We start from the raw sequence: 24,525 nt of genomic DNA on the forward strand, positions 1-24,525 counted from the left end.
GAATTTAGCTCTTTTAACTCACTTAATCCTTGAACAGTTGCAATTATATGTTATGTATCTATGTCCACTTTACGGGAGAGGGAAAATAATGGCTCAAATCATGAGTTCTAGTGCAAGACCATGCTCTGAACCCTTGTACTAAATCCAGTTCTCAAGCATTGTAAAACACAGCTAAAGGCACAGCTCATTATAAGCAATTTACAGGTAGCAAGGCAAAAGGGAAGGCTACTGAGTGATTGTGCTTACTCTAGGTCCAAGACTGGGGTTATTGGTCAGGATTCTTCCACTTGGCCTGTGTAGATCTAATCCATACATATGTTTGTACATAAATGCCACTACATTTCACACATGAATTTTAAACATGTTCCAATTTATACAATTTCCAGATTTGTTGCAATGATAATGCCCAAAGTAGAGAGTTAGCAATAGCCATTTCCCTCCCGTCAAGAAGATAGACTTGCTCAGAACCTACAGGTGTGCTCCCCAGTGGTTCTCCAAGTTCAAAGACATGTGGCTGTAGTGTGCCCAGGTGTGGATCCTCTGTCCATTTCCCATAGTCACTTGTACTTAACTCACCTCTGTCGTTCCTCCTGGACATGTATTCCTTCTTTCTGGGTCAAGTATGAAGATAGTGAGGAGGTTAATCAGATCCAGAACATCCTTGCAAGCGTTTTGACAGCTTCTGTTACTGGTGATTGCAGCCCCCCATTCACATTACTATGAAATTAATACTTCCTCCATGCAGTTAATCTATGTTTCTCCGTTAGAGCCTGCCAACAAGGAGGAATAACCCATTAAACACAGCCTCGCTGGAGGTGAAGACGCATTACTTTCCTACTTCTGCTTCAGACCTCCACGTGACCCTGATAACTTCCGTCTCAAACCAAAAGGGAGACTGGGAAGCTCTAATTCCATTTCCTTTCAGCCCGTATTTGACGTCTTTATGAAAATAAAGTGACAGTTCAAAGGTGGTTTCCTGAAAAAACATCATTGGGTATTTTGGACACCAAAACTCTTTAAATAAAAAAGTTCAATAAGTTAAACATAAATGAGTCAAGAACATGTGGGTCAAATTTTCCTTTATATACTCTTGGATTGAACATGAATGGAAATGCACTAGAAAAAAATATATCTTTCCTTGGTTGTTCCAAAACAAGAACATTTAGAAAGGAATTGGCAACATTTTACAAGCAACGTATAGCCAACTTCACCTATCTCTTGCTGAGCGAACAACTGAAAATCCTATAGTCACCATTAGGGACAAGGGAGAGGGTGTTGATTGAGGACACTGAAGAAATACACGTGTTCTTCTTGAACACGTACAGTTATGTTGTTCTGTAAACAAAGAATAGAGCCATACTCTAAAAGTGTTCTGACTGGGCTTCCCATGGTGGATTAAAAGCATACTAGAGAAGAGCTGACTTAAAGTTTGGAGGTTTAACCCCAGAAGGAGAAAATGATTGTTCTTTCCATTTATCCATGAACCCTGCAGCTGGTAAGAGTGTGCTCTGTTAGTAATTACAGTGAACAGATGAGGGCCTTTTTAATTTTTTTTTTTATTTTGACCTGCAGTTAAACAAAATTTGCTTGTTTTATTTTTGGTTAAAAAATGATGAGGCAGCACCAACCCCAGTTTCACCCCAGAGCTGTTGATTTTCCCCTCCTTCCTAACTTGTTCCAGACCCATGAGTGCACAGAGTTCCATTTTAGTGAGGAACACGCACTGCCAAGACCTTCAGGGGTTTTATCTGCAGTTTATTTTGTGAACTACAAGCTTAAGATTGTTGTGAGATTGTTTTTTTTTTTTCTTTCAAACTTCACAACAGGAAAGTTCATCTTTTATTTTAGGAAACAAACTTAAAGCAAAAGAGGGGAAGAGGGTGGGTTTGGGGTAGTCCAAACATCAACAAAGGACTAAAACCAGTGGTACTTACAAGGAGAGATCATAAAATAATATAAATGAAATCCCTGCCTTGAACATTTAGCCTGTGGTCCTTGCTCCACTCCCACCCTTCCCCTTGTAATTCAAATTTAACACTAATAAAAGAGAGGAACTAAAGATAATTGGCTAGAATCAAGCATTACATCCCAGGCATTTCACAAGCTGACCCAGCTAGGCAACTGCGCATTCTAACTTAGGAGTTCAGAACAAAAAACAATGGTTCATGAGGTGGAAAGAATGTGGTACAACACCCCATTGCCTTAGCTGGTATTTATAAAGTTTTGGCAAAATTTCATAACAAATTTTAAAATAATGTGAAAGTGGCCTGTTTCCGGTTTCTACCATGCACCATGCCCGTCATGAGGATGTTGCGGTCGGGGCAATTGGCCAAGGACTTGCCTGGCAACAGAAATGGAACAGACTAGCTGCTAACAACCCTCATGTTTCTACAGTGCTTTTTTTATGTTTTAACGATGGGAGATCCAGACTGGTTTTATTTTACTGATGATGAAACCAATATTAAGAGAGATGAGGGACTTGATCAAGGGCAAACAGGAAGTATTATAGAAAATTAAACCCACTCTTCCGACTCACACCAACAAATTCTCTGTTGATATCCAAATATGGGATAGCTGCATAAAATTCCTTTTTCCACCTTATTTCTCTTCCTCCTTTATTGGGTTCCCACTGTGTACACCTACAGTCGCACAGGATTCTTTGAGCCTTCCCCAAAGAGGAACAAAGGATCAACCCAGGATCCCACAAGACAGCACAACATACAATTAGCTAAAGCTGTCACACATTTCCATGGAAGTTTCAGCTTTCAATTCATTGAAGTATGTTTTCTTTATAAACAGAAAAGAAAATCATCTAATTGAAAGGTCAGTGTGAAAAATCAGGACTGATGGAGTCTTTGGCTGGTGAGCCCAATTCAGCCATGTATATATCTTCCTCCTGCCATGGTGTGCATCTTATCAAGTTTAAATCTGTGCTATGCCCTTGGCATGTATTTCAGTTTGAATGGCAGTCGTGTGATTGGCATTGCATCTGAAGGATTCACAGTGCACTGGGGAGAATCTAGGCTTTATGGCAAGAAAAACTGAGCTAGTGTCTTGTTCACACCACTTAACAGTTTTGCATGACATGGAGTTTGTGTCTGACCCTTGTCAAATCTTAGCATCTTTGAATTGGTCACTTAGTCTTGGAGCAATTCTCTTGAGGATCAAACGAGCACACAATGTGTCCACACAATCTTTGTCTGCTCTGTTCTGTCCAAGTCGTTTTAACTCAGTCATGCTTAGGAATTTCTCTCCTTAGCCTTAGTTTTCAGATATAGACCTGGCCTGTAATTGTGTCTGTGTACTACCTGTCAAAAAATAAATAAATAAATAAATAAATAAATAAATTGTGTCTGTGTAACCGTCCTGTGATCAAATAAATTGTGGTAAAATTCACATTGAGAAAAATGGTGCAAAATTGGATAATGATGTGATGGAAGTTTTTCCTGCAGGAGACCTGACCACCTGATAGTGGGTCAATGGGATGGATTGGGCCAGAGGTAAGCACATAAAGAAGCACAAGTCTTTAAATACACTATTTCATTTAATCCTCTCAACAACCTGAAGCAGAAAATTAAGAATTATATAATTACACAGCAAATAGGTAAACTTCCATAGCAAAACTGAGTAATTAGGAATGAAAATTTTATTAACTGAGTTTGTAAATGAATCCTTTAGATACTTAACTTGACTCTCTGCTGCTCTTTCTTTGTTGAAAATGATCAACTCCAGGCCAGTGCCGCGGCTCACTAGGCTAATCCTCTGCCTTGCGGCGCCGGCACACCGGGTTCTAGTCCTGGTCGGGGCACCGGATTTTGTCCCGGTTGCTCCTCTTCCAGGCCAGATCTCTGCTGTGGCCCGGGAGTGCGGTGGAGGATGGCCCAAGTGCTTGGGCCCTGCACCCCATGGGAGACCAGGAGGAAGCAGGAAGTGGCTCCCCGCTTCGGACTGGCGCAGCGCCAGCCGTAGTAGCCATTTGGGGAATGAACCAATGGAAGGAAGACCTTTCTTTCTGTCTCTCTGTCTCTCACTGTCTAACTCTGCCTGTCAAAAAATAATTAAAAAAAATTTAAAAAAAAAGAAAAAGAAAATGATCAACTCTATGATATGTATTTGTTTAACGTACTCGGCACTCAGGCCTAACCTGATGACTCAAATCTACTTTATTCACATTACTTTGCAGATTATCCTAGCATCAAAGGGAGATTCCCACTTCTTTTTGGCCTTTTTTGCACAGGGGCTTCATCCGCAATAGGACAACCTAGACTGTGTGGTCCACCTGGTTTGGCCTGTCTTGAGCTTGGATGTGAGATGAAGCACAGAGTTCTAGTTCTTCAAGTGTTCAGTGGCCTTCTGGCAGTGATCACACAGTATCAGATCCTGAGGACCTCGGGCCAAGCAGCTTTAATTATTCCAGGATCCTTAAAAATGGAAGTTTTTAATTAAACTTGGTAAATAGGTAGGCTGACCAGTCAGGAAACAGGTGAGGCACAAGTGTGAATGAATGAGCAACCACCTAAAGTGCAAGCAGAAGTTTCTATTTGGGCTTTTCAAGGATAAGGTTTGCTTTAAAGCTAAATATAATAACACAATTCTAGAAGAAAAAAGGCAGAATTAAAGTGTTTCCTTTATATTCACAATTTTATTCTCCATCCATCAAATCAACTCATTACTTATTCAGATAGTCTTTTTATTCTTGATATATACTGGATTTACTATAGAAGTAATACATAGATGGCTGTTTATCCTTCTGTAAGCTTTGAAGGCAACTGGGTAAAAGACCAAGATATATTGATAACTACAACAAGAGTTTTAAAGAAATTAATAGAACTGTAACCAGAGCTACAAAGTAATACTGTAATTTCATTCAGTCTTACAAAGAATTACTCAATTTAAGAATGGTAGATATTTAGGATGCTAGATGATGCTTTCCCATTTCAAGCTTCTGACTCGAGTATTTCCAGTTCAAACCTATTTAGTAGATTGACGTCATCTGGCTTGAGTATCCACCTGGGGGAGAAGACTATTCCTTCTAGAAGCATGCCAAACATGTAAGGCACACGCCCCAAAAGGATAGGAAGTGTGCTTAGGACTTAAAAATAGAATTGCTTAGTTTTCTCCTCCTTCCCTGATAATGCTTTCTGCACACACTGATTCAAGGGATTCTAGGGTCAAGGGACTCTAGACCTATCCAATTAAACTGGTTATAAATTGTGTTCAGGCAAATTTTCTGTAAGAACGGCTGGTATAAGGGCAAGCGTTGTGGCACAGCAGGTTAAGTTGCTGCTTGCAATGCCCATATTCCATATGACAAGTCTGGATCAAGTCCCAATGACGCCACTTCCTGGTCCAGCCCAGGTTGTCATACGTAAGTCTTTTGATGAGCACACCCTGAATGAAATAAATCTCTCTCTCTCTCTCCTTCTCCCTCTCCTCTCTCTCTCTTTCTCTCCCTCTCTTCCCCTTTCTCTCCCTCTCTCTCTCTCCCCTTACTCTACATTAGAAATTATAATTTTAAAAGAATAGCTAGTATCATATTTGATCATAAAATGACTTTTCCTTTGCTTTTCTGTTAAAAAATCAAGCCCTAGGGCCAGCGCCGTGGCTCACTTGGCTAATCCTCTGCCCGCGGCACTGGCATCCCATATGGGTACCAGATTCTAGTCCCAGCTGTTCCTCTTCCAGTCCAGCTCTCTGCTGTGGCCAGGGAAGGCAGTGGAGGATGGCCCAAGTGCTTTGGCCCCTGTACCCACATGGGAGACTGGGAGGAAACACCTGGCTCCTGGATTCGGGCCGGTGCAGTGCTGGCGGTAGCTGCCATTTGGGGAGTGAATCAACAGAAGGAAGACCTTTCTCTCTGTCTCTATCTCTCATTGTCTATAACTCTACCTGTCAAAATTTTTAAAAAAATGAAGCCCTATATGATAATATTTTTTCACAGACCTGTGGCCTGTTTTAATCTAAGCTTGTTTCAGCTCCTTGAGCTAATGGATCATTGAATACAGCTTCTTTCATGTCTACAGATACAAAGTAAAAGCACTTTTTACAAATGGAAATACTTTTTTTTATTTACACAATATATGTGTGTTTAAGGAAAAGGAAAAAGTAGTTTACCCACATTTGTAAGCGAGGCTCCAATTGTTCTGGTAATGGACTCACTACTTGAAATGTTGGCACATTCTTCTTTCACTTCAAAATTAATTATAGTACATGTTCAAATGTGTACATTCTGTCTGTGTGTACACAAGTGGGCATTTGAAGAAATCCCTTGACTATTTCAGTGAGAAAAATACTTTATGTAAAACATACAATTGATTAAGGGAAAGTAGAGAATTTTGTTTGAGTTGTTAAGAGAATCACGGGATGTTAATTTCATTTTTGTGCGAGTAGAGCCATATTTTGAATAATTCATGTTTCCTTATGATCAAGTTTCCATGTTTTGCTCATACGTACTCTAGAGGTGATTATAGAATCTGAACCTGCAATGCATTACTGTGAAAATTTAACACTCATTCAATGAATTTCGTGGTGGTTCCTAATTTTGTCCTTTTCTCTGTGTAAGATGTGTCCTCTTTCAGTTTAGACCTCATTCAGTAACACCACTCTGACAGAATTTAAAGCAATGCAGATTGGAGGTTCACCGTGGTGTGTGTGTGTGTGTGTGTGTGTGTGTGCACGTGTTTGCCTCTTGTTTTCTCTTTGAGAGACGGAGACTTTGGTTTCTGCTTCTATTTCAAATCTAATTTCCTTAGAAGGGACTGGAAGCTGTTACCATCTGAAAGTTTCGACTATGATTGAGAAAGTGCAGCCGAATCAAAGTATCCATTTAGCGTGAATCGCTTTACAACTTGTGTTAATTGGCAATTGTAGGTGGTCTTAGTAGAGAGACGAATAACTGAACAGGAAAGAAGTCACAATTCCCAAAGTAGACCTTCTGGTCCCCACACGGTGTCATCCTAACAAGAATGTGCTAGGTTATTCTGCTAATTTCCCCAATGTGCATGCCGCTGAGGTAAAGTGGGGATTAGAGCTTTGCTATCTGGTCTGCCACCAGCCCCAAATTCAGTCACAAGAAACTGAAGGAAACTGTGTCAGACGCATCTTGAAGCATCTTTCTGATTCACAGCCAATTCACAATGTTCCATGAAGGGTTTGCAATAAAAAGTAATATGTTGGGGAAATTAAATCATGAATTGGAGCTGTTAATTACACACACATTGGTTTAAAGCTGAAGCAAATACTTCTATCTGCCCTTCGTTGCACATTTTGCATGCCTGCCTGTTCCTCTACTGCTGCTGCTCGGTCTGTTTCTCTCTAATCTACCGCCCCTAACACTTCCACTACCCAATTCCAGGAGCTAACACAAATGTAAAATGTAAATTGTGGCCTAGATTGTTGCTGCTGGAGTGTGGAGAGAGATGCCAGATTTTGCAATGGCCTAGATGTGTCAGGGATCAACTTCCATGTCCTTGCATCTCGACACCCTCTTCTTGTATCCATCACATTGCTCTTGGGTTTCCTACCCAATTTTGTTCTTTGACCAATTGTGCATATTTCCTTTGCTAATTTACATTTGCTTTTCCTTAGCATAGAAGACAACTCCTCTTTAGCTGACACCTCCTAGCCAACTTATTTTGCATTGGAATTCTCTTCTTTTCTACTTCTTTACTATAAATCCTCAGGGACAATTTTGTCAACATTTTCTTCCAGCAATAATAATGTAATGTATCTTACTATCTGTGTTCTTCCCAGAGTGTTATGGTATAATTGACAATGAAAATACACTAACTATCCTTGCCCTATATGACCTTCTGACCATAAATTGCTTTAGTTAACCTGAATTCTAAGACTATGGTCAAGTAAGAAAAAAGAGAGAAAGAGAGAGAGAGAGAGAGAGGAAGAGAGAAAATTAATAAAGTGCAGTCCCACTGTGCCTGGAGGCTATGGATAAGGAGAAGGTCATTGTGATAAAGATAGTGCAAGACAGTAGTGGCAAGAGAGGAGCCCAAGAAAAAGGTGATGCTCCGATCGTTATACCACTTCTGCAATGAGAATGCACATTCCATCCAGGAGGCAACAGGAAACAATCAACGGACATTTTGTCTAGATCTTACACAATTCATGTTTTAGAAGAACAAAATCCAAAATCTGGTGGTGGTGTTGATAGTTAACTGGAGAAGAGAGAAACGGGTGAGAGAAATTCTGTTGCACCCAATGACGTGACCCTGTTTAGGCTGTGTAAGTGTGTGAAAGGAGAGGAGGCACTGCACTTGGTAACAGTTCTGAGGCTAAGCCAATGATGCTCACCATCCCACAGATGTGACAGGTGAGAGAGGAGGAGTCAAAGTGCATAGTGACTTCCTTAACCAAAAGAGGGTAGAAAGAAGGAAGGAGGCTGCTAGGTGATTGCAAAATGACAAATGGTGTTTGTTTTAGTTGTGATGGATCTGAGATACCGAAAGACCCTCCAAAACTAGATGCCTGCAGCTCATCAGGTGCATAAGCCTGGTTTTGCATGATGGAGAAAAGAGAGAAGAAAAGGTGTTCATAAAAAGCATAAAAGTTATTGGAATCACTTCTAATCTGAGTGAAAAGTTAAAAGGATTGAGAGAACTATCAAAAAAAAAAAAACAGCATTTCATGAACAGGCTTTGGGAGGAGCTAGTGATTGAATAAATGAATTGAGGACATGAAGAATCCTTGCTGCAATACCGAAAGAGTGCACCTGCCAGCTGAGCCGCCGGGGTGTGGGGGAGTCCCCGATTGAGTGCTGCCTGTAGTTTATGCTCGTGGAATCAAGACCATGGAGGAGAAGACAGATTACAAACAGCATTCAGGCCTCAGGTCACCCTGGGAACCAGTCCAACAATCCCCTCTAAGAACGGACTCTGCTTCTTTTGGATCAATTTCTAATGTTGCACCACAGTAAATGCATAGACTCCACATGAATGGCACATGAATGTGGTCTCTTTGGTTAATTTTTCCTCTCCAGAAGTTTCTAAACTCAGAACACAGCTTGTGTGCTTCAGTACCTAAGAAGGTCCATTTAATTGAGAATATTAATGCCTTAAATAGGCAAAGTAAAATGGAGATTTTTCCAAATTCTTAATATTCCTCAGAACATGAAAAAATACTGTAACGACAAATTGAAGCAAAAAGTGCTCTTAGCTTAGGTAATGTATAAAAAGTATGTTCGTTTTGTGTTTTATATAGTAAACATCAAAATGACCTTTCTTTAATTCTTACTGATGTATATTTCTAACTTGATTTGTTTTTATTAGCTTTGGAATTCTAGTGACTCTTGATAGAGGATGATGAGCATCAAGTCAGAAAATCATTACTTAGGCTTTTAATGAAAAGAACTGTGTTATATCTATAGTGGCTACTTCTGTTCTCAAACTAATGCTTTATTTATTTAGCTGTTCATTCTAGGAACATGAAAAGCATGTTTTAGAAACCCCAAAATTAGCCCTGGGAACAGATGAATAAATATGAAAACAATTTATCCCTTTAACAGCCTAATAAAATATGTTTTCATTATGCTAACTGACCCTGATAAATGCAATAGCCATCAGTTAAATATATCCATCATCCTTGAGAAGCATAACCAAATGTTGGCTCATTTTCTGGTCCTCAATGAGCCTTCGTTTCATGACGATCATTAATCGTGACATCTATAATACAATACCTTCTTGGCTTTCATTTTTTAAAAAAAAGAAAAAAGGTAAGGTATTTTTTTCACTTCAAAAAAAGAAAGCTTTGAAATCCTATTTCAAGCCACTTTGAAAAAGTCAAATTTCGGTCTCAATCATTTAGGGTCCTCTTCCTCATTCTTTGAGATATTTTCAATAGCTATATTAATCACCTTTTACTGTTACAGAGTTAATGGTATTAATTTTATTTTCTAAGCAAAAAAGCATTAGGTACTGAATTGTCTCCTTTGTGGTGGAGGCTGAAATTGAAATTCTGAATTCTCTTTGTTGGGGGTGACAGTCATGTAGTTTTAAGATCGGTCAATGGATGGCACAGACACAGACTTTAGTCTCTGCTTCCCATTCTGCATTTCAGGAAGGTAAATGAGGGCAAGAAGAACACCTCGAGGGACCTGACACCCCACCTACCTCAGGTTGCTTCTGCCTGGGCACATTCCTCAGCTCCCTGGGAAGAGGCAAATCTAGTGGGGTATGAGCCATGGGACAGCCAGACACGGGCAGCTACTCTGCACCAGCTGTGCCAGCAGGCGTGGCGGACACCAGAAAGGATTGGTGTCCTGGGTGACTCTCCCCAGTTAGCAGGTATTTTTGATCAAAATGAGATGTTTATGCAAACAACCCAAGAGAAGTTTCCTAGCCATTTCTCATTCTCTATTTAATAACCTGTCCCTTGGTTTTGTCTTCCCCCTTCCCCATGGGGCATTGCTGCTCCAGTGCCTAAAACCAGGAACACGTGCTCTTGTTTGCACATCTGGCCTGGGCAAGCCTGGCTCCAATTTAAAAAGCTACATGTTGGTCCAATTCCATTATTGGACAAGGAAATTCTGTTAACTGGTGGGCTCATTTGCATGTCATTACCCACAATGCCTACCCAGCCCACAGATGTTTCCCAGACACAGGGTGGAGGGGGTGAGGGAAAGATGACGCTTTGGAAACAAATAGAGAGATTTGTGTATATGTTACTCAAAATTCTTTTCCCTCTGTTTTGTATCAAGGAACAACATGTAAAACAAAGTTATGGATTTTTACTGAACTTGGAGAGAAATTTTGCACATATTTGCAGAAAACTTAAACAATTGGAAACCAGAAAAATCAACACCAGGTAAGGCTCTATTAAGTCATGCTGATTAAAGACTTCCACACTATATCGTAACAGTTTTTTTTTCCTTAAATGACATTAAATCAATAAAAGTATGGAGGGCCTTGATAGGACCAAATTTTGATAAAAGCCACAGTCTGCTAAGAAGGTTTCAAATTAAAGGAGTAGCATTCCCACCATTGCGTCTTCAACCTGAACTCATTTAGTCACTATGTCAATGTCTCTGGAAGGTTTTTACTATTGTTTTGTGAAAAGTTTCTAAAGGGTTCTGCGCAACAGCTGCCAAACAGCTCTGTGCACAGAAACACATGACGACTTAGAATGCCTACAGTGGAAGATTTCAGGGTTGATTTTATTTACTTACATTTTACAAAAGAATGGAATGCTTCATTCACAACAGAGAGACCTAAAAAATAAAATAAAATGAAATACCATAATTGCTTTGGGGACTGAAGTTAAAATGCAGGTGTTTTGAGGGGAACATAAACATTTTTTCCTAAATGAGGCGTTGAGGGCTGGGAGAAGGGCAGTAAAATTAGTGGAATTACTGCCTGATTTTAACCAGATGATTGCTCCAGTTGGACACCAGCGAGTTTTCATTAGGGACTCTAATTTACAAGCCATTCAACACATTCCAGTGGAACACAACAACTCCCCCAGGTCCTAAAGAATGTCAGCTCTCCCACTTTACGGCAGAGATGTTGAACTGCAAGGCTTTTAAAGGCCAGCTTGACTATGGATCGGAGCCCAAGCTGCATGAGCGAGAGATGATCACCTTGTCTCCTTGAACGGCATGATCCCAGGGAACCAACTCCACACGCTTCGCTCTCAGTCTATGTACATGATGCTCCCATGCTGCTATCCTGTCAGAAATGTCGGTCAGGAGGTGTTCTTGGGATGTCCAGGGAATGCTATTTGTTTGCACATACCAGTGATAGGGTCCTTTATAACCTGCACCTGTAAAATAGTGACTATCCTTGTTTCTGTCCCCACTGATTTGCTGATTGTGCAAGCTACTTTGAGAAATAATTTTCTAATGTTATACAACACTTGCACTGCTGTTGGAATTGGATTTCTGTGGTCTACACCAATACATTTAAGGTACTTCTGCTGTGATATGTCAGTACACAGGGTAGAAAGACAATGCCAAGTCAGGACTACAAGTTCTGCACTAACCACAGGGTCCATAAGGAGAGAACTTGTGTGAAATCCTCCATAATGAAGGTCCTAATTCACAGCAGTATGTCTTGTTGAGTCATCAAGAGCATAACTAAGTAGCGTGGAGGGCAGACCAGGCAGGGCTAGACCGTTTGGATATATAATACTCCAGAATTTGAGCCTGGCTAGCTTCAAGCATTAGAAGTGGATCCTACATCAAATTAGCACACAACTAACTGGGATGTCAAGCACCTAAATAATCTGAAGTTACAAAATCTCTACAATGATAGAATATGGCCTAAATTGTGCTAGGTTATAATATACCTGTGGCCATATCATCCCAATCCATTATCAAGTAATAGCTTACAAGTGTAAATTCACCAGCCCTGTGATCTCTTACAGAGATAATCCTTGTATGTGATGATCACCTGGACTTGAACCATTCCCTTTCATCATTTGTAATGACTGGTGGAAAATGGTAAAGAAAATCACCTAGAGAATATCAGTGCTTGGAGGCCGGTGACATGGTGCACTAGGTTAATCCTCCGCCTGCGGTGCCGGCATCCCACATGGGTGCTGGGTTCTAGTCCCGGTTGCTCCTCTTCCAGCCCAGCTCTGCAGTGGCCTGGGATAGCAGTGGAGGATGGCCCAAGTCCTTGGGCCCCTGCACCCGCATGGGAGACCAGGAAGAGGCACCTGGTTCTTGGCTTCGGATCAGCCTAGCTCCAGCCATTGTGGTCATTTAGGGAGTGAGCCAACAGAAAGAAGACCTTTCTCTCTGTCTCTCTCTCTCTCTCTTACTTACTGTAACTCTACCTAACAAATAAATAAATTAAAAAATAAAAGAAAAAGAATATCAGTGCTTGGATTTGTTTATATTTCAGCTGCATGAAATTCCACACTGCAGTTAAAATTAATTCAAGCTGTCTGAAACACCCACCAAATAATTATTTGGTAATTGGCCTAAAAGCATATTAACTAGACAATTCTGAGCCTCTCTGAGGGTGACAAAACTTCAGGACCTTGTTTTCTTTTTTTTATTTTTTTTATTTTTTTTTAGGACCTCGTTTTCAACACTTGTATCTAGATAACCAACTTGTAGGTGAAATGAAAATCTAATTTATATGTGAAAGAACCATTAGAGGTACAAAGTCACTTTCTGCAATTCGTGGCTGAGAGGACATTTCATTTTTTTATCTTTTTTTTAAAGATTTGTTTTTCTTGCAAGGCACAGTTACAGGGAGAGAGGGAGACACATACATTCACACACACACACACACACACACACACACACTCATGGGGTAGGGGAGATCTGCTATCTGCTGGTTCATTCCCCAAATGGCCACAATGGCCAGGGCTGGGCCAGGTCAAAGCCAGGAGTCTAGAACTCCATCTGGTTCATCCATGTGCATGGCAGGGGCCCAAGCAATCAGGCTACCTTCCACTGTTTACACAGGTGCAATCGCAGAGAGCATGATCAGAAGTGGAGCAGCTGGGACTCGAACCCTCGAACCAGTACTCCTAGGGGATGCCAGTTTTGCAGGCAGTGGCTTAACCCACTGTGCTACATCAGTCCAGAGAGTGACATTTTAAGTCTGATATTGGGGTAAGAGATAAAGTTGAAAACTTTCCAATTTTTGGCTCCTCCAATTCTATACCAAAACCAAATAATTATTTTCTAAGCATATAAGAGAACTGAACCATTATGTTTCATAAATTCATCTAAATCCAACTTCTAACTCCTAGTCAAAGACTAAGCTATTATCATTTTCACATATGCCCAAAAATTGTTCATGAACTTTACTGAAAGAAACTCTGGAAAATAAACTTGTGGAATATTTCCCGCCTGCTATGGATGCGTATAATGAACTTGAGGAAATCATTACAAGGGCACTTTTTTGAGATTAACAGAGTGGAACAGTGAGTCAAAACAATCTCATATTACCCTATGGAATAGCTATTAATTATTCACTTTTCTAAAAATATTTATAAAATATTGCTAAGATTTTATCCTATTGAACAGACCTCTCTTTATACTTCATTAGGTAGAAATTGAAACTCAAGATGGTTAATACAAATAAAAGAAAGTCCAAGAGCCTTATAATAATTATCATCATTTTCTTTGTCATTTCAAAAACTGTATTTCTGAACTAAGTAACCAAGCTGTCAGGAAATATGTAGTTATTTAACATAACTATATTAACATCTATCCAACAAGTGAATTGTTCCACTTTGGTATCTATTTTCTGCATTTTTAAATTACTTGTGACTGAGTCTTTTAATAGTTTGTTAAAAGCACTTTTTCATAAAATTATTTTCTGAACTTCATTTTCTAGTATCTGTAAAATGATTCTATTAGATATACAAATCTCATCCTACTGTGTTGGGTTTTGACTTTGAGTTCCATCACTATAAATAATGCTTAGCACACAAAGGGAAAATAGGAAACATTTTATATTTACCCTTTGTGTATACTTTTGATTATTTCCTCATGGTAAGTAACAAAATTTGGCTTTTTATGTGAAGTATGTGCACTTGTTTAAGGCTCTTGATTCCTATCAATAAGGTACCCTTCAGAAACATTACACTGCGCCAAATCTCATTCTCCTCATCATGTCTAGGAGAGCATTTTGGCCCACACAGGACTCTTCTGAAAGTCTCAGTAGAAACAGAGAGTCCAGAGCCGGTGCTGTGGCATAGCGGGTAAAGCTGCCACCTGCAGTGCTGGCATCCCATATAGGAGCCAGTTCGAGTCCTGGCTTTTCTACTTCCAATCCATCTCTCTGCAGTGGCCTAGGAAAGTAGCAGAAGATGGCCTAAGTCCTTGGGCTCCTGCACCCATGTGGGAGACCCAGAAGAAGCTCTTAGCTCCTGGCTTCGGATCAGAGCAGCTCCATCCATTGCAGCCATTTGGGGGATGAACCAGTGGATAGAAGATTCTCTCTCTCTCTCTCTGTCTCTCTCTTTCTCTCTCTGCCTCTCTGTAGCCTTGCCTTTCAAATGAATAAATAAATCTTTAAAATAAAAGAAATAGAAAGAGAACAACAAACTCTTTAGAAGTATGTTCTCAACAAGATGGACTATCAATTCTATTTGGTCAATAGTCCATTAGGAGATTCCATTTTGTCCATTGATTTGATGCAGTGCTCATGTAAGAATCCCAGGGGAATATTTTGTCCTCACCACAGGTTATAAAACATGAGAGAGGGTGGGTGTTTGCAAAGTGGTTAAGATGCCTGGGTCCAACATTTGAGTTACTGAGTTCAAATCCCAGCTGTGTTCCCAATTCCAGAATCGCCACTAATGTGCATCCTGAAAGGCAGCAGATGAGAGCAAAAGTAGCTGTGTCCCTGCCACCCATGTGGGTGACTAGGATTGAGTTCCTGGCTCCTGTTTTCAGCCAGACCAAGCCTCAGCTGATCTAGACATTTAGGTAGTGAACCAGCAGGTGGGAATGTGTGATCTCCCTCTTTTTCTCTTCCTGTCTTTCAAAATAAATACAATCAATTATAGGAAAGAGAGGAAGACAAAGGGTGGGAGTGCAGGTAGGAGGGATGGGAAAGTGGGAAGAATCACTGTGTTCCTAAATCTGTATATATCAAACTCATTAAGTTTGTATTCCTTAAGTAAAATTTTAAAAAATTAAATGTGGCAGGACCCACAGTCTGCTCAAAGTCATTCGCTAGCCTGACTTTGAGCCATGGTCAGTTGTTTTTCAACATCTCAGCCTCTAGCTAGTATTGAATTGCATCCTTCTCTCCTGCTCTGACAACTGTTAATCAAATACCAAACAGCCAAACATGTTGCTCTGTCCTACCCTTCTACCTGTTCACTAGTCAACTCATCACCCAGGACAGACACGAGCAATGTGGGAAGACTAATCTCCATCTTGAGCTTCACGTTTTCGCACCTTTGAACTTTTTGCTTCAGCCACAGCAAGACTAGCTCTGCATTCTGTCCACACTTCCAAGAGCTTAATGAGCACCTAGGGCCACAGAAAGAACAAGCACACTGAAGAGACTTCTGCCAGCAGCCCTCTCTGGGTGCTGAGAGACAGAGGCAGCCCCAGCCCCAGCTTGAAGTGGGACTTTCCTTTCCTCCCTGTTTTGGAAGTCATTAGCCCTGTGTTGCAGTTGATGTTTAAACTTTACCCAAATGTCTGAGCAACCAGATGGACTACAAGATGACTGGGGTTTGATTTTCAGATAAACCACAAACCTGTATGAGCGCACGTTAGTCCAGATGCAATGTCTCCTAATCTACAGGAAGAGGCTCGACTGGCTGGGAGGAGAATGGAAGGCTCTTTCCTGAAAGAACACAAACAGCCATGTCTAATCCTGGTTCTGCCTGGAGAAGAAAATGTGCACCTTCCTCCCATGTTTGGGCAAGAATGGGAATTCCTCTGAAATGTTTAAAAATCCTGCAAAGCCAAGGCACATAGTAACCCTAAATATGAGTCATTCTTGGGTTATTAAAAACTGAATTAATTGTACCAAAGGAAGATGATCAATTTAACTTCCAAAGCAAAGGAATGCTTTTCATATAAAAAACAAAAAATCCACAAGTATACCAGTATCGCTTCTGACATTCCTGGGGAATGTACACCCCATAATAAAAGATAACTCATTTAATCATCTTAATCAAGTCATTACAAAAATACACTAAGTAATCACTTGCAAGGGCGATTTGCCACTGAGAAGAAAGAGGTTGTAGCATATATGCCAATATTTGTCAAACTGCCAATATCATGTGATCTAATCTATAAATGATGATCCCTATTGCTTCCTTGTAGACTGTTTAGAAAGTAGAGACTCTATTCATTCAACAGTGACTTGTTGGAAGCACAGTTTTCTTATTATTCCCGTATGCAACGTTTTCACAACCATGAGGACTGAGACTTTGTTGAAGATATTTTCGGAAAACAATTAGATTTAACAAATGGTCAAAGTTATGCAAATATAATATGAATGTCCAACAAGTCTTTTCAGAGCAGATGCAGCCCCGTGTATATAGTTTACAAGGATCAGCACTGAGTCTCACAAGTTGTCCACTTCCACTTCCTCATCTTTTAAAGATGAGGCAACTAGCTGACCTTCAGACTCTTCCACTTCATACGAAACACAGTTTTAAGTATCCAGTGAGCAATCACATTGTGCACGGTGCTACACTGGGTGTTGCTCGGTTCTTTCTTGATTTTCAGGGGAAAGCAAGATCGAACCATGTAGTGCTAAACATTCAATGTCAACCTTTTAAAGGATTCCTTAAACAGATGGTTCCCTGGTCATTTGTGGAGCAGTGAAAGCCCCCTAAATCTCAGAAGTGTCAAGTTGCATTCTTCCAAACTTTCCCAGTCTTGATGGTTTTCCAAAACCAATAAAATATTTGTTGTCCTTTTGCTGCTTTCCACTTATCACAGCAGGCATAATCATTTTATTTTGCTAATAACTCACCTTTTCAATTACTTTTTTATTGGGAGCATGCTGATTGAATTGGATTGTGCCCATTCACTTGCTTAACAAGAGTTAGTGAGCTTCCCCATCCCTCTTGTTACCCCAGCCCAGACATCTGAGAGCCACTTAGTCAAAATACCCTTCTAAAGGCACAGTACGGGTGCATAGGGGTTAAGTTAACGACTCCCAGTCCAGATTAGTTTGGTCCAATGCAACTTTCTGTGATATTTTTAGAGTTCTTACCAATTCTTCCTACCTTCATTGGTTATTCATGTCTATTATTCTCTTATTCCCAAATTCGTTTGCATTCACTCTCATTCTCTTACTGTTATTTTAAATTTTCATCTTTTAAGTCACACAGAATTTTTTTTTTACTAAGCCAAAAACATTGTGTATTATTACATGGCATTGATCATATTGTTCTGTTTCTTACGATCCTCAAATCACTTAATCTCAAGATGCGAATACATAGGCCTAGGATTCAAGGCTTGTTATAACTTCAGAAAATTCACATTTCTAAACATATTTCAAAAGTACTTTTCCCAGTACAACTGTCTCCTCGCTTGATTTTGAAAGTATTATGAAAGGTCTTACCTCCAGCACTTCATGCACAGTAGTATCCTTTATTTGACATACTGTCTTCCTTCTCTGCCATTTTTCTAAACTTGCTACATTTCTAAACTGAAGTTGCAAGAGGAACCACCTAAGTGGGTGCGTGACCAATATGTGTCTTTGTGTGCCTATGCATCTTTGTTTTGTGGAATCCTAGATTCTGTACTTCCTCATATGTTTGCCTTCTCAGAAAATTTCATTCCCAATGTATCTTTCCCTCATCATTTCCCACCCATAATTAGCAAATCCAGGTTTCAAGTATTTATCAGCCAGTTGCAAATCCCATGTTGTTTCCACTTATCATTAAGAAAAAAATATGAAAGAGGAATCAGAATTGAAAGAATATTGGTTTTAAACCATTAAAAAGAGAGAAATGAGCATCATTAATAGAAAATAGATGTTTTCCATTAGTCTTGGGGTTGAGTGCATTATCAGAACTGACATATGACAGCAGAACCCCAAAGCAGATATATTTATTAGGAATTTGGAGATTTTTAGTCAGAGCTCAGTAACAATAACAGGCCAAGATGTATATAATTGGAATCAATAATAACAAAAGCATGGGATTTTAAATTCTAATGTAATCATAAATAGTATGATGACATCTTTATTTATAGACAGGTCAAATATAAGAGGACAGAGTCATTGAGAAAAAAAGAAGAGCAAAGGACTTAATCTTTTTTAATTCATAATTTTGGAGTTAAATGAAAAAAAGAAACTGAGGGAAAGAAAAACTAAGAGAGCTAGGGGTGGTGATAATCAACATTGGCTGATTTTTAATTTTTTTAATTTTCATTAATGATTAATTCATTTATTTGTAAGTCAGAGTTATAGAGAGAGAAAGGGAGAGGCAGAGAGAAAGACATATCTTCCATCCAAAGGCTCACTCCCCGAAAGATGGCAATGACCAGGGCTAAGCCAGGTTGAAGCCAGGAGCACATGTGTTTGGCCAGGGGCCAAAAAATGTGGGCCATTTCCTGCTGCCTTTTCCAGGCCTTTAGCAGGGAGGTGGATCTGAAGCGGAGCATCTGGGACATAAACCAGTGACCATATAGGATGCTGGTGTCATAGGTGGCAGCTTTATCAGCTGGAATACAACCATGGCCCCAATACTGGTTAATTTTAGTATTGATTTTGTCACCTGTTGCCCCCTGTTTCCACACCCCAGGGACCTTGTGTCTGCATATCAGGATACTAACCAGTAGATGGCACCATAGTTATCAGCGGACTTGCACAAAAGATATTTATAGACTGAATCATGATGCTTCCCTTAAAAATCTTTTGTAAGTCAAGAGTGCTTTTGTAAATAAAATTAATTTCTTGAAGCATTAGCATAAATGTTGATAAACATTATGGACTATAAGGACCAGGGGTATTAAAGTTTTTATAAAATAAACACAGTAAATGAAAACATATTCCAATTGGATTTTTTAATATTATTTTAATATTTTACTGACATTTAAGAAAGATGCCAAAGTATTTTTGTTTTTTAAAAAAGATTTATTTATTTAGGGGTCAGCATTGTGGCAAAGCAGGTTGAACAGCTGTGTGCAGCACCGGCATCCCACATGGGTACCAGTGTGAGTCCTGGATGCCCTGCTTCCTATCCAGCTCCCTCTGGTCTGCCTGGGAGGGCGGTGGAGGATGGCCCATGTGCTTGGGGCCCTGCATCCACATGACAGACCAGGGGGAAACTCCTGATTCTTGGTTTCAAACTGGCCCAGCTCCAGCTGTTGCAGCTGTTTGGAGAGTGGATCAACAGATGGGGGATCTCTTTTTCTGTCTTTCCCTACATTTTGTTAAGATTCATTTATTCATTTGAAAGGCAGAATTGGGGGGGGGGGTGCTGGGGAGAGAGAGAGAGGCTTTCCATCCATTGGTTCAATACCCAGAAGGCCAAAAGGGACAGTGCAGGGCCAGGCTGAAGCCAGGAGTCAGGAACTTCTTCCAGGTCTCTCACATGGGTTCTAGAGCCCATGAATTTGGGCCATCTTTCCCTGTATTCCCAGACACATTAGTAGGAAGAAGGATTAGAAGTGGAGCAGCTGGGACTTGAACCAGCACCCATATGGGATGCCAGTGTTGCAGGCAGCATCTTTTCTCACTATGCCACAACTCTGGCCCCTTAAAATATTTTCTTCTGTGACATCCTTATTGTTTTGTTTTGTTTTACCATTAATCAAGCATTGCTGAGATTATATACTCTTCAGCCCATTCCCTGAAAGCTTTCTCAACAGTTGACACCAAAGCTTTCTCCATGTGTAGAAATCTGGAAAAAAAACTCTGTAGAACTACTTCTGTGATCCTCAAAATTCTCACTTAAGAGCACTGGGTCCAGTTGGCTCCCACAGACACTATGCCATAAACTGGGAGACTTCTCTGTCTGACTCTGTCTCTGTCGCTTTGGCTTTCAAACAAATATAAATAAATACATATAAAATAAATAAATAAGCTTATCCAAACCTATATCTGAGACTACCTTCTGTACCACCACTGGCAAATTAAAGACATACCATATCACCAACTTCTAACTGTCCACCCAATATTCATTCTCCTCGTCTTTCCTCCTAACAGAATTCTGAATGTGTTCCTGGTAATGAAATCATACTTCGCAGGCCTTCTTCCAAGTAGAAGTAGCCATGGGGCCAAGGAAATGTTAACATAAGCCATGGGGCTTCCTGGTGAAGTGGGACTCAATGGGCATGTGCCTTTTTCCATTGCTCCTTTTCCATGCTTTGTAATACACACGTGACGACTGCTGCTGCTGCAGTCATTTTGCAATCAAGAGGTGATCTGAGCCAAAGATTTGGAGCAGAAAGGCAAAGTCCAGTCCTTTCTGATTTTATGAAATCACCACTTCATTAGGGAAAAAATATCAAGTCATTTAAGTGCACTGTTACTTGGAGCCAAATATAAATTCTAATGGTACTAACGCCAACATATGTGCAAGTATATCTGTGTGCACATAAGTATTTAGACAGAGAGAAGGACAATCTGTAAGATGAAGTCTTTCTCCCTCACACCTTTCATATCTCTAGTAAAGTCACCATTGTGCGGTCTTCTCCAGGCACACGGGTAATGCCACTCAGTGTCTCGGTGTCTAATTAATTACTCAATAACAAAAACAGCAAGGATCACCGGAGCTGTAGTCTGCGGATACCTTTAAGGCAGCATTTAACAATGTATGATCTGCTGATTACCAGCCCTCAGAACCCAGAGGGGTCCCCGAGGACCTGAGAGGTCCACAGAAGGTGAGGAAAACTGCGCTACAGAAACTAGCTCAGCTGTGCCTGGTTCTGATTTGATTACAAAATCCTTAAAAAAAAAAAAAAAAAAGACATTCCTCGGAGCAAGTCAGCAGCAAAATCGTTTGGGGCGGAAGCTCAGCCGATTTTGCATGTCTGGTAGCAAAGCACGCGGCGAGCGGTCACCGCGCCAGCGTGTTCTGGAAGCTTCTCCACGGAGGCGGCCGGGAGCGCGCTGGGGAGGTGACCAGTCCTCAGGTCCACGTGGAGCACGGGCCCGCGCGGGCCGAGGGCGGCGTGGCGGGTCCCGTGCTGCAGGCGCACGGGCTCGCCCAGAGGGAAGCGATCTGAGCCCCACCCGGCGCTGCACAGGCCGCAGCCAGCGCAGGTCAGCCTCGCGCAAGGGCGAGGGCGCCGCGCCGAGCTGCACCTGCGGCCACCTGGCCCAGCAGCCGGCTGCCTCTCGGAGGCTGCGTTTGTTCTTGGAGCGCTCGTTAACCTTCGCCGAAAATTATTGTGGGCCATAAATATTTACTTTTCAGAAATATCCTGAGGAGACTGGAAACAATACGGGCAAATCTCGCTGGTACTGTTTTTTCATTTAGAGATGACAAAAAGTCTAGGGAAAAAGTGACAGTTTTAAGGGCTTTAAAAATATCTAATGCTTTAGGTTGGAAATTGGCAGCGAGCCAAGCCCTGTCTTAAAGGGACAGGCACTTTATTATACTTTCTAATTCTTCCAAAGTCTGTCTTTAGGATATATGAGCTGCCTCTAATATGACTACTCTATTCTCATCCTCTAGTGGTATACTCTGGTCTCAGCTCATAAATTGAAAATTGAGGATCTGTAAATCAGGGAAGACTATTTCAGAGAGCCATTGTGAATTTCCAGTCAAATCTTCCAGTTTATCTTAAATATTTCATCTTAATGTCACCTTAAGAAAAGTCTTTCATTCAAGTAAGTTACACCATCGAGTCCTAAACTGATTCCATTTCTCCACTGACCTTCTGCTAGGAGACGGCTTTGTGGGAATAAATATATTTCTAGTGACCTACCATGGGGCTAAAGAAAGACATTTTCCAAAAAGCCAAATAATTTGACCACCAACACTGCAGAAAGAAGGAAGCAAGAAGGTCGCTTTCTACTTACTGTTACCTATTTGTGTTGTTACGTTTTTGTTTTATATGTCCAGGAAAAGAGTCAGAAGTTGCCGAGGTCTGCGGTGATTGTAGGTATTCCTAATTAGTTACCAAGCATGTGGCGTAAAAAAAAAAAAAAAAGTTTATACCTTCTCAATAAACTCAAATACATGAACTTCTGCCAGTTTTGATTGTCCTTGAATGGCTTAAAAAGTTGTTTCACTCAATTCTTCTTTAGAACCACTGTTCAGCTAAATGGAATTGAGAATTATTTCCCTGTCTGTTTGTTTACATGGGAATCAACATATTCCACCCTTAACTCATCCACTAACAAGTCTGATGTTGAATTTTCTTGTCATTTGATCTAGCATTTAATAACCTGTCAGTTGAAAGGACTTTAAACAAACATTTTCATATAGTATTTAATACAATTCAAGAGTACGTGCCCTGAGGCCAAGATGAACAGACAAGAGTAACAAGCTTTCCTCTTAGTAATGTAGACGTATTTCCACACGTCCTAATCTTTTAGTCCTTGAGACGTACAGGCAACAGCCTTGGATCCACAGGAATCCAAAAATAAATAAGGTATGATACATTTTATGATTCAACTTCCTGTACAAGAGTGTCTGAATTGCTGTTCTTTCTTTAGTTGTCTCTCACCAACTATCAACAGAGAAGCAAGGAGCAAGGCTAATCTATTTTTGCCAAACTAGCTTGAGGTTAACTTGACACTAAACGTGAACACTTGCCAGGTATCCTGTATCCCCAAAGCAAGAATCCTACCTAGGTCAAGGTTGGAGGGAGGGCTTAGCTAATTAGTCCACTTCAGACTGAGGACAGGAGGGCGGCTCTGCAGCCTGCATCAAGTCCTCAGGACCTCAAGTGACTGAGGCTAGGGTAGAATTATTTACTTGTAAATTTGCACTGGTGTAAGATAATAGAGAAGGGACGGGTTAATGACAAATTGGATTTCAAACTTTAAAATAAATAACTGCTACCCAATTTAAAAATAGAAGATGGAATCGAGTCTACCAGTCTGATACCCTGATCTTCAAGAAAAATGTGAATTAGAGAGGTCAGAGATTATAAAATGCAACCCACCCAGCCTAATTAAGAAACACAATAGACAGTAAAACTCAGTTATTCAGAGGTTACCATGAACTTTAATTCTACACAGTGGATTCACTGTTTTTTCTGCAGTTTGAAGAGACTACTTCATATGAGCATGTTTCAACAAATTTGTGGAAAATGGAATTAAAAATGTTTATTTTGGTGCAGAAAACATTGAAGTCCATGCATACAGAAGTAGAATAAACCAAGACCAGAAATAGTTTTTGTCTGGTTCAAAAGTTGAGCTGCCTCTAACGGCAGCTTTTCCACTGAAAAAACATACTTCTGATACCACCAGAGGACACATCACACACTTTTAAACATAAAAGGAAAAGTACAAATCAGAAAAAAATGGCAGTGAAATATCATTTTTCAACATCCAGTTTTCTGAAAATCTCCATAGGTTTTATCCCATCCCGTTTGCTCATTATTGGGTGTTTCAATTTTATAATGTTACAATCTGTTTTTATTCCTCCACAGGCCTTTGCCAAACGTCTTGCCCTTAAATTGGGCCAATTGCAAAAAAACACATCTTTCTTCTCTCTCTTGAAGTTAAAAGAGTGACTGTTCCACCTCATTAGACCTGAGTTGGCACAGCAGAGAAAGTACTCAATCCATCGATCACCTGTGTTTCCACAAGGATCTCTGCAGTCCTCTGTGTTTGGCAGTAATAGTTTTCAAAATTTGTCTGAAACATTGGATCAGATTTCACTTTGGTGGACCTGTTAAATATCATTTAAAATTTGCATTCAAAAAAGGAAGGTGTTATTTTCCTAATTCAAGAGATTATAAGTTATATAAAATCTAGCAAATGTTAATTGTAAAAATATTTAAACAAATATTTTCAATTTCATGGTTGGCTTAGAGGCTCATAAGCTGCTTTGTAGGTAATTTTCACAATTCGAAATCCAACATATTGAAATTACATTGACACATTCAAGGGAATCATCTCTTCTCCCTCTGTCAAGTCACCACATGTTTTTTTTCCCCCAAAGAAA

General features: G+C 40.3%; 1 long non-coding RNA gene across 1 annotated transcript in view; it reads right to left on the reverse strand.

Moving 5' to 3' along the window:
- Positions 1-353: 353 nt before the first annotated feature.
- The window catches only part of LOC127483841 (uncharacterized), a 33,894-nt gene continuing 9,722 nt past the window's right edge, over positions 354-24,525 (reverse strand). Inside the window, exons 4-7 of the long non-coding RNA XR_007910630.2 lie at positions 16,189-16,277; positions 11,588-11,675; positions 11,177-11,218; positions 354-770 (exon numbers count right to left, since the gene is read on the reverse strand). This is a non-coding gene — a long non-coding RNA (uncharacterized lncRNA). The remainder of the gene's footprint in view (positions 771-11,176; positions 11,219-11,587; positions 11,676-16,188; positions 16,278-24,525) is intronic.

The sequence above is a fragment of the Oryctolagus cuniculus genome, chromosome 12 (assembly GCF_964237555.1).
Source record: "Oryctolagus cuniculus chromosome 12, mOryCun1.1, whole genome shotgun sequence".
NCBI lineage: Eukaryota > Metazoa > Chordata > Mammalia > Lagomorpha > Leporidae > Oryctolagus > Oryctolagus cuniculus.